Source organism: Dipodomys ordii, unplaced genomic scaffold, assembly GCF_000151885.1.
Source record: "Dipodomys ordii isolate 6190 unplaced genomic scaffold, Dord_2.0 Scaffold126, whole genome shotgun sequence".
Lineage (NCBI taxonomy): Eukaryota > Metazoa > Chordata > Mammalia > Rodentia > Heteromyidae > Dipodomys > Dipodomys ordii.
Window position 1 is genome coordinate 6571955 of NW_012267342.1, and position 13488 is coordinate 6585442.

The window sequence follows — 13488 nt, forward strand, 5'->3', positions numbered from 1 at the left end:
TTTCTTTAAGAAGCGCTCTTATCTCTAGTTTCTAGGGTCCGCTCTAATTTACAGGTATTATTGTATACATCTCACTGACCTTTCTCCATTTTCCAGGCAATAAAAGTACAAAAAAGATGTACATAGAATATTAAGTTTGGGATGTTACAGAGCTGAGAGAGTGAGGAGGCTGCGTCTGGCTCCCGCTCTCACAGCCATTGCAGTACATTGAGCTCCATAGAGACAGCGCAGGGGCAAGTGAGAGCCGGACGGGCACCGAGGGACTCTGTGCCTCGCGGAGGAAAAACTAACATGGGCAAAGGAGATCCTAAGAAGCCTAGAGGCAAAATGTCATCATATGCATTCTTTGTGCACACTTGCCGGAAGCAGCAAAGGAAGAAGCACCCGGATGCTTCCGTCAACTTCTCAGAGTTTTCTAAGAAGGCTTCAGAGAGGTGGAAGACTATGTCTGCTAAAGAGAAAGGGAAATTTGAAGATATGGCCAAGACAGACAAGGCCCGTTATGAAAGAGAAATGAAAACCTACATCCTTCCTAAAGGGGAAACAAAAAAGTAGTTCAAGGATCCCAGTGCACCCAAGAGGCCTCCTTCGGCCTTCTTGTTCTGTTCTGAGTATCGCCCTAAAATCAAAGGGGAACATCCTGGCCTGTCTATTGGTGATGTTGCAAAAAAACTGGGAGAGATGTGGAACAACACTGCTGCAGATGACAAGTAGCCTTACGAAAAGAAGGCTGCGAAGCTGAAGGAAAAATACCAAAAGGATATTGCTGCCTACCGAGCTAACGGAAAGCCTGATGCAGCAAAAAAAATAAAAAATAAAAAAAAAGGAGTTGTGAAGGCTGAAAAGAGCAAGAAGAAGGAAGAGGAGGAAAATGAAGAGGAAGAAGAAGAGGAGGAAGATGAAGAGGATGAGGATGAAGATGAAGAGGATGATGATGAATAAGTTGGTTCTAGCACAGTTTTTTCTTGTCTATAAAGCATTTAACCCCCCTGTACACAACTCACTCCTTTTAAAGAAAAAAAAATTGAAATGTAAATATATATATATATATATGAAGTTTGGGGAATCAAGGTTGTGTGATCAGTAAATTTTTGTTGTGCAAAATCAGCTGGAGCAGACACCACAAGTTGTACACTCAGATTCAACCTGCATGTGTTTCATACTAGTGAAAAACAATTTGTTAAGATAGTCTATGTCACAGAAAAAAAGTCTTTGTTGCTAGCTCAAGGATAGCCTTTTGTTTTTCTAAACTGTCAGTGAAGTCTGAAAGGAAATGAAGTATTTGAATACTTGAAATTTGACTAGGAAGAATAAGAATTGAATTCTATAGAATTCTAAATAATATGTATTTAAACACATGGGTGTGACTACTGCCTAATACTGGATAACACCATATAAGTAATCACAGTGACCACATGTCACTAATTGGATTGAAGCTAAGTTTTTGACCAGAGATTCAGAGGAGGCAAAGCAAATGGTCTCTTCTCCCACTGGATGGTAATCTATCTTCTGGTGTTGTCTGGAGTTCTGGGACAGATTTCTATTACACCATGAAGAATAAGAACATGACAAAACAAATGCTGTGGGAATTATATATACATACGTATGTATATATACATACATATACATATATATGCATATATACTTATATACACATTCATATATATTAACTTCTGGATTTGTATTATTCTTTGATTTTCTTTCAGATCAGCACATTATTTCATCTGTTCAAGTCATTCCTTGTAAATAATGGTCTTGATGCCTCTTAAATCATATGCTCTAAGTATCTTACTAGCTAAGACCTATAAATAGCCATTTTAATATGGCTAACAAATAAGTTTAAAAGATAAAATTCTCTAGGATTTCCTGAAGGTTGAAAGGAAAGCTGACAGGGACTCTACAACATAGAAAGTATAATTGGAGACAGAAAGTTTGGGATCTCAAGACTTGGAAGTATCTTTATAATACCTTTCTATAGACAGTTTTCTTATGACCAGAGCATTGGTTTAAGCTAATAAGATTGTACAGGCATACATTTATCTCTTAATTAGATTCAATAATTGGGCTTATTTTGTGAAATCCTCAAAAATCACTTAACCATTGCATTTTGCAAATATGACTGGCACAAAATGCACCATCTGTGTATTATAAAGGTTTTTTAGCTGGTCTTTCACCAAGGAAAAATTTAGACAAGTTGTAAATAGTGAAATATATTATATTGGCATACATTAATTGTTTCATATTAATACTTATGCATATGTACATAATGTAATTTGATCAAATCTTCTCTGTCTATATTAATCTACCTTAACCCCTATTTTTCTACTCTACTTCATTTTTGCTGCACTTTATTATGTAATTTTCATAAATATACAATTAACTTCAACATATTCATACCTATAATTAGGTGATCTCTATTTCACATATTTTCCTACAAACATTATTTAATTCTTCTTTCTGTCTGAATAATACTCCATTGTGAATACATAAACCATTTAAAAAATTTCATTCCTCAGTTGAAGGGTACTTTGACTGATTTCATAATTGACTATTGTGGATGCTGCTGCTATAAGGATTCCTATGCAATTATTTCTGCTGTATGCTAACATAAAACCTTTGCGTCTATGCCCAAGAGTGGAATAATTGTGGATTATATCATATAACAAAGAACTAAGTTTCTTGAGGAACCACTGTATTGTTATTCATAGTAATTTCAGTAACTTACAGGCCTGCCAACAAAATAAGATCTTTATTTCTCCTTCAATTTTGAAGATAAGCTTTGCTGGATTAAAGCATTCAACTTTGGCAGCTATTTAAGTATTTGAAAGACATTTTTCTGTGCCCTCTTTAGTTTTTGAGTTTCTATTAAGAAACTCAAGATGTTACTCTGGTCAATTTTTCCCTTTATGTATTTCATTAGGATTTTCTTTTCAGTTTTCAATATTTATTTCATGTTGTATATACTTATTGTATAAACTATAATATTACTTGAAGATTTTTTTGTCATAATCTTACCTGTTGGGAGTTCTAATATAATACTCTCTAGCTTTCTCTTTTTGAAGATTTGGGAATTTTTCTGCTATTATTTATTAGATTTATTTTCTGTCTTTATCCTACATTTCTTCTATTAATCCCCTGATTCTTTTATCCCCTTAGTTCTAACTTTTTGATCATGTTCCAGAAGACTTTGTATATCACTTTTGTCCTTTTTCATTATTTGATTTCCCCTTTTGATTGTACAAATCACAGCTCCAGGAGTCTTGGGACACCTAGCCACTGTCTAGAATGAAGTCAGCCATGAGAGGTATTAATGGATAAGGATAGAATCTGATGTAGAGTCATTGAGAAGCTTAAGGAACCGGATGCTTGAGCAAGGATGAGCATGATAATCAGTGGTCCTGTACTCTTTGATAAGAGAAAGTCCCATTGCACCAAGATCACTGAAGGTACTGCACCAAAGTGTTGCCTAGAAGAGTACTTAACACCAGGAGATAGCTTTTAGCTGTGTGGAATTGTTGCCAGGCGGTGATGAAAGCTCTAAGATCAAGACCTAGGGAGAGCATAGTTTTTCCAAACCTCCTCCCTCTCATAAGGTAATGAACTCCTGGACAGAGTCTGAAAGTGCTGAGACCTGAAGGCAGAGCACTTGCATTTTTTTAGTCCTCCCCAGTAAAGAATTTAATACTGTGTTTACTTTGTTATCAGATATATTTTGAGGATATCTGTAAGTACAAAGCTGCCTGGCCCATAGAATACAATATTCTTTGTGACCAACATCAGCTTTCAATATAGAGAGAAAGAAACTTGGAAGGTGAAAGCAGCATACAACAGTGAACAACATAGCTCGATTGGTATGAATCTCAATCCACATTAAAACTCACCAACCCATAAACAATAAACTACAAGAGACTCAAGCTAATTTCCTTCTGAGTAGTAATGGGCATTAGGCCTAAATCTTGATCATACATGCAAATGTCTAGATATTGAGACAAAACTGTAGCCAGCTGGCATGCCCTATTTCTGGAACACTCCACTATGTCACAGGCATATCATGTTGTCTTCCTATCAAACACTGTGTCCTGGAGTCCCCAAATTCCCTGAAGTCTTCCTTGTTTTAAGTTCCTTACACAGTTCAGTTGTGAACAATAGGACCTCTCAAAAAATGGTGTCTCTCTGCAGTTCACCATGATATAGGGAGTGAAAGAATGTCTTTCTTGTCTAATGCTGGCCTGTCACTCTAGGGGAGTCATCATCCGACCAACCCTTGCACTGGCTTTAAGATTTTCTGAAAGTATAGACTTGTTCTGAAGCTGGGTCTTTTGTTTAGGCCACCTCACTTACCATGTGGTAAGGGCTTTGGCTTCTTGTCCTTGCCCATGGACAACAGGAGGACAGTTAAAAGTTGTTTGCTACATCACTCTCTCACATTTCTTACTTCTTGTGCTTTTTAGCTGCTCCACCTTCTTTTCATGGTTCCTCATGATATTTTTTTCCTTTAGTCTTCTAAACATAGGCTCTCAATTTTTGCCCTGACTCTACTTATTCATGGACTCAGCTGAAAAATCTTCCATCCTGCTATCTAACGCCCATGATCTAATTTACATATCAAACATTTCTATAATGGTAAGTCCACACTTGAGTAATCTGGAAATTAATTGGTGTTTTTCCAATTTGGAAAATATGTATGAAAATTATTTATTTACTTCATGTCCACTAAGTTTATAATTGTATAATCTTTGTTTAAAATTAGTCACTTAATGAAACAAATATATCTCTGCTGTTGGAAATTAAGCTTACACTGGGAGGTAAATCGAAGTATTATATGAGAAATAATAGAAGGCAAAGAAAAGTCTGGAATCTTTCTCACCATAATACAACAGTATTCAGACTTTTATTCCTATATTTCTTACATGAGGAACAGGAAAATAATTCTACTACAAAACAAAAGATAATTATTGCAAGTGCCAACTGAAGGGGAAAATATTTAAAAGCATAGATGTAATTATTTAAATGAGCTTCAAGAGCCATATGGATGATATCTCCTAAATAAAATTATTGTGACATCTCATGACTCTAAATGATGAGGCTCCTGATTTAACATCTCTACTTACCTCAGCAACATGACTCTGTAAGCCATGTTCTCAGTTGGCTTCCAACTTCAAGGAGACAAAGCAGGAGAAAATAGGGCTATAGTGTAGTTTGTGTGATTTATAATAAGCATAAGAAAAGACTCTAGTCTCTGAGATTTTATGCATTTTAGGCAAGGGTTATATTACTGGGGTGATATACAACTTGCATTGTGCAGAAACAAAATGATGTAGTATTTTGTGATTCTAGATGTCATCATATGAATGAATTGAAATATACTCATAGTTCTGTGCTTGGTGTAAGAAAGGGAGAAATATCAGTTCTATTTTGATTAAAATACACACAAAGATGAGATCTATAGATTTTTTTTTTAAATTTACTTTCCTAAAGCTACCTTAGACAAACATCAGGTTTACATTGTAATTTTATAAAGGAAGAAATCTGACTCTAATATTGAATTCTGTAACTATTATTTAATACAAAACAATACAATATTATTTAATACAAAACTAAATACCACATTTTATAGATAACTTTTAAATTAGAAGAAAGAAAAATCACATAGCCCATTGTTTATTTATTTAATAGAAACCTGATGCTTCTGATTCTTATGTGACAGACAGCTCACTTTCTTTTTAAAGGATATTCCGTATTCATGGAAGAAAATCTAACTGAGAGAAACATATTATGATGTATTTTTAGTTCCTATCAAGATCTCCAGCCCCCCTCTCACCATAGCTTATTCTTCTTCTGCACTCATGTTTTACATGCTTTTAAAAATCTCTTAATTTTTTCAAATAAATATTTTTCATTTTGAAACATTATTTATACCACTTCTCCTTTACTAGCTAACCCTACTTGTTCTCTATAACTTCTCTCCCTGATAATGAACATAAAAAGATTTATTCAAATAATATGCTCCTACTTTTTGTCTTTTACTAAATTGCAGAGTACCTTGAGTTCATACATGTTCCATAGTTTATTCCCCCTAAGAAGCCCACAGCCTCACATATGTGCCACATACATGATCATTAGATTTTAAAGGAACTATTGATGGTCAGGAGAAATAACCTAAAATGTTTAATAGGTCTTCTTTTAAGAGGTAATGGTCTATTTATGCAAAAGACCAATGACTAATTTTGAAACTGATTTTGCTTTGAAAGAAGCAATATAGAAGGGATCTGGTTATTCCTGAAGTCATTAACATAACTAAATCACATCTTAATAGAACTACTTATATTTTAGCTATTAATCTTACATACTGTTTGAAAGTACCATAGAGTTCATAGTTTTTGTAAACAAAATATGTAATTAAATTCACAAAGCAGAGATGAATTTATTTAATTTATTTATTTGGAGAGACAATTATCCTAGTACCAAGCAATTATCAAATTAGAAGTCATGGGAGATAAATTCCACCTGCAAATTCTCCCGATGATTTCCATGAGACCAATGCCTTTCAACAGCATTTGCAGTGAATTCTGTGATAATTAAGCTTATTTTCCATCAGAACTGAAACATTTATTTTACAAGCTTCTGGCAAAGCTGCTGCCTGATAATTGTTGGCCTCCAAACAATGTTAAATTTGCCCTCAGCTAAAGGAAGACGACTCACACAATATCTAACTCTGTCTGAGGGACCACATATGCCACATGAATGATTGAGGTGTGCATAAAGACCTTGCCATTCCTCATCACCTTGAGAAAAATAAGAAAGTCTATTATAATTATAAGAACCATGTGGAAGTATTGATTTTTTTTTGGAGTTTCATAATCATTTCTTCACCCCTCTCTCAACAGGTGCTAATTCTAAGACTATGTCTTATAAATATTTATTCTTATGTTGAAAATTAATGATAGCTGTCAAAAATATATGTACAAATATCAGTAAAGAGAATATTGTAGTTGTCCTGGAAATGATATTGGGATAGCGGGCAAATGATGGAAATGTTTAAATTTAGAAAACCAGAATTTCCTGATAAGTTGTTTGAGAAAATGAGATTCAAAATGACTAAAATTACACTGAATAAGTATCAGAAAAATGATGTAGATATTCCATGGTTAGAGGAGATTTGCGGATAGATAATTTAAAATTCACTTTGAATTATGTGAAGAATAAAATATTTTTTTTTTTTGCTTTCACTTGATATGTCAAGTTAACAACTAGACTTACATGTTTGCAATCTGGTAAAGCACAATGAGTGGAAAATATAATTCTAGAATTTTTAGTGTTTACTAACCTTTTAATTTATGAAAAATAGATGGTATCTCTGAAGGAATGCATACAAACAAAGAAGACAAAATTAAAAACTGAGATATGAATATTCCAATTTAGAGATTTAGGGACAATTAGTAATAAAGACTGAATGGAATGACAATTGAGAAAGGATAAATATCAAAAGATAGATTTATCTTGGAAGAAACATGAAAAAGGAAGACAAGAGAAATCAGTTATCAGACATGCTATTCATAGTCAAGTAAATTATCTTTCGTTACTTTCAAGATGATATTGACATCACACATCATTTTTTTGTTTGTTTGTCTGTCAGTCATGGATCTTGAACTCTGGGCCTGGGCACTGTCCCTGAGCTCTTTAGCTCAAGACGAGCATTCTACCACTTGAGCCACAGTGCCACTTCCGGTTTTCTGGTTGTTAATTAGACAAAAAAGTCTCATGGACATCTTCCCTGGGCTGGCTTTGAACTGTGATCCTCAGATCTCAGCCTCCTGAGTAGCTAGTATTGCAGGGGTGACCTACTGGCACCCAGCAATCAAACAATATTATTAAGATGACATTGATATTAGTAGGATGATGAGGTATATAATATGGTTGGGTAAAATGTTTTTGAACATATGAAAAAACTTTCTAATACTTATTTTGCTATGAAGGGAGCACAACAATACAAAAGTACTTGATAGGGAAAGTGGAATATGAAATATAGTTTTTTCATATTTTCAAAATGGTAACATATTTGTATATTGATAGAAACAATCCAATGAAGAATGAAAATGTAATCATTTAAGAGAAAGAAGAATTTACATAGCAATGAATCAAAGTAAAAAGAAAGAGCAGCATGTACCATATCACTAAAGAGGATTACCTTAACACTAAAAAAATAAAAGTAATCATATTAATTTTTATGTGTTGAAAACAATTAATAATCACAAAGTATCATTTATGAGGAAATGTTTGCAAATAAAAATGTTGAAATCCCCTTTGCCACATGAACAATCAATAAGCATGAAAGGTTGTAGGTATTCATGTAATTAACTATTTCAAAAGCCAGCAGCTGTCACTTTCATCCCATCACATTGAGTGAGAAATAAGTCATTTGTATCTTCAATAACAGCTATATTTGAATATTTTTCATGTGATTTTAAGGGCACTATCTTAAAAAGTAATTTGTCAATATCTAATGAAGTCAGACATGTACATATCTTATTATACTCAGCTATGAAACTGCTGTAAACCAAAAAAGAGTGTTCAAACTGGTAAAAGAAGACATTCTGATACATGTTTTTTAAAAATTGTAGTAGATAGCATCATAATCAGCCTAAATTCCTGCCAAAAGCAGAACTAATCATTTAATTATGCTGAAGGAAGGAAATTTTGGCATAATTATTGAAAGTAATGCTTCTTTTGGAGCCAAAGTATCAGTGTTTGAAGTCAAGCTTTATTGAGAAAAATGTAACTATGCTTCAATTTCTTTTTTCCTTTGTAAATTGGTCATTAAAAAAAGACTAATTTCATGTTTTAATTGTGAGGGTAAATTTGCTTAATATAGAGTTTTGCATATAATTAATCACAAAGTAAGTACATAACAATTGTAAGATATTACAATATTAGTAATTTAACTATAGATCCCACAGTAGTAAAAATGAATAAATTGAGTTGTATTTCTTAATAGGATTTTGTTTAAATAAATTATTTTTCAAATATTGTAAGCGGATACATATAGCATGATAACATTTACATGATTTTAGTGCTTGAATGCTATGTATCACTAATGTATATGTAAAATGAAATACAAAAATTTATGTGGGAAACATATGGTAGTATACTTATAACTAGATAACTAGAATAATTTGTAATTAAAATATTGACTTTTAGAACAAAGTATGTACAAATATATAAGAACTTGCTTAATTCTTAATTACCATTTTATTTCATTATATGACATATTTGGTAATTAGAAAATATTAAATTTTACTATATTTCTCATCAAGATATGGCCATGAACCAGGCTCTTATGAGTTTTACTCCTCTTCATTTTCCTAGGGCAGTTTCATTAGGCAGTTTAAATTTCCTTTTGTAATAATTACATTTTGTCTGTAGGTGTCATAAATTCATTTCATGGACAATCATCCTATCACCAAAAAGTTTATACATGGTAATTAATATAGATATTTTTATAAGAATTGATTCAATAGTAGGTCCGTTTTCAGAAAGTCACATTTGTGCATATGCTACATCTGTCTCTAATTCTGATAGACACTCTGGTAAAAAAAAAAAAAAAGTAGATGTTTTTCATACCCTATGATTCTGGTCTTACATCCCTCAGAACAGGATGTGGCATACAGTTTTAATAAACAAACCATAAACTATAAAGTCCATATAGTCTCTGTCACTATACATCTACAACTACACTACTGTGTACAGAGGTAGCATATGCCCTATGTACAAAAAAAGGGCATAGAGATGTCTCAATAAAAACACTTGCAAAAGCAGATGGTAGGATACAATATTCAGCTCGGATTTAAATTTTCTACATAAGTAGAGTCTCACCATCCTCTTCATACCCCAGCCTACATTTTAGGTTAAAATTGATGACTATATAGCTTTGGTGATGAGAAAGAAATCAAAACCTGATTACAGAGTTGAGATTAAGAGTCACATTACCTAAGGTCCGGATGCAGAGGTAGGGGATGTGGGTTGATCTTAATCATGCTGGACAATCAACCAATTCATTAATTGATCAATCTGCCTTTTGGCATCTGAACAAAACTTCTGAACACCAAAACTTGAGTAAAGATCCTTGGTGGGCAGTAATCCATCTATACATAGCTACCCTTAGATTCTGACAGGGTAATATATCTCTTAAAATATATTTTAAAAAAACTCACATTTGGAATGTACTAAGGATCTCAAACCATAAAAATAGCAACTGAGGGATGAAATTCAAAGGAAAATTTGGTAAAGAACTGTGTCTACAAGTCTCCCATGTCCACTGACTTTAGATAGTAGATGGTGTCAAAATAATGGCACTGCAATAAGGTGCCTTCATTAGTTACAATGAAGTGTCAATAAGATGCCAATAATGTTATATTATATCATAACTTCAATTCTAAAACAATAAAGCTGTGAAATACTTTCAGCAACCTTATTGAATTGAAAATGGTAGCCACATTTCCTATACTTTTAACAGTTCATGTTTTAGCTAAGAATTAAACTTGATAAGGAGTGAAATTGCTGCCACTGAATGTCCTTAGGATTGGCACCCTGGTCAGGTTTGAGAAACTAGTGTAGGTTGTTCAAATAAGTGAGATGATTTGATTTCCATTGATCATATAATATAGAACAACAAATCTGATTATAAGTAAATACATATTTTGTTATCAGGCAAACCAAGATTTACAATAAATTTGCTTTATCATGATATAAAACAAGATGGATACATAAAGTGGAATTAAGTTTGAAAGGAAGGATGTTGTGGTACCACTGAATGTCACTCTGTCTCTCTGCTCTACGTTTTTAGTGTGCTGGCTACTCAAGCATGGTAAGAGTGTTTGTGTAGGTTTATCCAATCACATTCTTTCTTCCTCAAGGAGTTTAATAGTTTTATAAGAATGTACTGACACATTGGCCCTAAATGGTACTCTATACTTCCTTAGAGACTGTATGTTAGATTGAAGTACCTGGTATAAGGAAAGGCACTGGTAGGAGAGCCATATCCATTTTAAAATCACATAAAATTCACATAAATATGATCCAAACTTTATTTAATAACATCGAATAGGATTTAGCAATTGAGAAAATAATAGTATCTGCCATAAGAAATACCCTTGAAGCTAAAATAATGGTAGGAGAAAGGGAAGAGAATAATACATTTAGATAGGGAGAGAAACACTTAAAATTTCATAAAGATGAGACTTAGAAAAATTATTAAAATACCAAAAATTTGAGATCACAAAAGTGATCTTATAGATAGGAGTATTAAAAACTGAGGTGACACAAGAGCTAGAGATCAAGAAGTTCAAAGCTTCAGACAACTCTGGTCATAAACCAAGAAGCCAGCGGTCTAAATATGTCATCCCTACTAAGGACAACACCTAGGTAAGAAAGGTGTGGTACAAGCTGCACTGGGTACAAACTCAAGATTGTATCTGAAAAGCAAAAGGAGCTGGAGGGGATGTGGTTAAGAAGTAATACATGGAAATACTTTTTTTTTCTTTTTTTGCTTAAATAGGGATACAGGTTGATCCATCGTAACAATGAAATGTACAAGACACTATGTTGAAAAATTAACTTTACAATTTAGGCAGGGAGAAGGGGGAGTGTAGTTGTAGAGGTGGGAGAGAAGGGATGGTAGGGAAAAAACAAAGGAGGAGGTCACAATGCTTGATAGGAAATGTACTCATTACCTTGCTCATGTAACTGTAACCCCTCTGTACAGTATTTTTACAATAAAAACATATTTAAAAAAAGAAGTAATACATCTTTAATAAGCAAAATGGTAATTAATAACATTGGCTGAAGCATATTGAATGCCTAATATTAAGAAAATAAATGCCTGCATTTTTGCTGCAAAGATTGATACCATGTGGGAATAATGTTTAATGAGATATGTATAACAAGCTGGGTACTGGTAGCTTACTTCTGTAATCTTAGCTACTGAAGAGGTGGAGGTCTGAGAATTTTGGTTAAAAGCCAGCTGGGGCAGATATGTCTGTGAGATTCATACCTCTAATTAACTATCAAAAATCCAGAAGTAGAGCGGTGGCTCAATTGGTAGAGCATTAGCCTTGAGCACAAAAGCTCAGACACAGTGCCCAGAACTTGAGTTTAAGCCCCAAGAGTGGGAAAAAAAAATTACATAAAACATATAATTGTGAGAAGATGCCAGCTCATGTCTTTATTTAAATATTTCTATTTTTTGTATGCTACTCATTTTTTGTTTATTTTTCTTTTTGATATTAATAAAATTGTCACTTATTAAACAGCCGCATTGGTATTTAAATAATTAAAGGCTGATTAATTTCACAGTAGTATTTTTTAGCCGCTAGTATCAAGTTACAATGTATAGTTTTTAGGTGATATTTTATTTTCTTCAAAGTCTAAGCGCACAACATGTACAGCTTGTGCTACATACAAGGTCGCTGAAGTGATAGATTCTATTCTTAACCTCTTCTGACATAGAGTCACAAGAGGACTCCACACAGTGGAAGAATACCCTCTTATGTAAAATGAGATCTGAAGATAATTCATTTCCCATGTTATTTTCTATCTCAACTAGCATGGCTCTTCAGAGTTAAGTGTAAAACTCATGCACTCACTAAAGGAGTGTTCTTGAAGTTATTCAAAGGCATAATAGTAGCAAAGTTCATGGACTAATGAATACCAATATTCTTATTGGAAAATGAAAAGTTTTTTAAAGAAAAAAAATATATGTCAGGCAACTGTGGTCCCTTGAGTGACCTTTGGAGACTCCTATGGGCTCTCTTTGCACAGAGCTCTTTTCTGTTCATTATTAAATTATTTCTGAAACTTCCCAGATTCTTTATAGTGCTGTTTGACCTACAAAAAAAAAGTATAAAGTGAAGTTTCTTTTCCCTTCTGACCAAACGAGAAGGATAAGATTTGTAGAAGTTTTTCAAGAAAGGAATGAACTACTTATTTCAGAGAATTATGTGAGGAGCTAAAATATAATTCAGTTTCTAGTCTTCTCATTTAATCATGCTGTGCTTTCCTGAGCAGCCAAAAATCCCCCTGTGGCTTAAGCTGGTGATATGACCAGCTGAACACTGTTATGACATTGAACATATTTCTTTTTAGTATTTGTGTAATAAAAAATGAACAAAAGTATCCTGTTAATTAAGGTGATAATGCATTGAAATATGTTTATATATAATTATCTATCTCTATCTATCTATCTATCTATCTATCTATCTATCTATCTAATCTATCTATCTATCTATCTATCTATCTATCTATCTATCTATCTATCTATCTATCTATCTATCTATCTCTCTGTCTCTCTGTACTTTCTGCCAAAGGCAGTCATTGACAAGCATAATTTCTTTTCCTAATAGTAGATACAAATTTGGACCAAATACACTATATTTATTCCGTGATGAACCTGTGTAATGACATATACTTATCATTTGATCTGTGTTTACTAAG

The 13488-nt window shown here is 33.2% G+C and overlaps 1 pseudogene; it reads left to right on the forward strand.

The window, feature by feature from the left end:
- The first annotated feature begins 286 nt into the window (after positions 1-286).
- Positions 287-1029, forward strand: LOC105996091 (annotated as a pseudogene).
- Positions 1030-13488: the final 12459 nt, after the last annotated feature.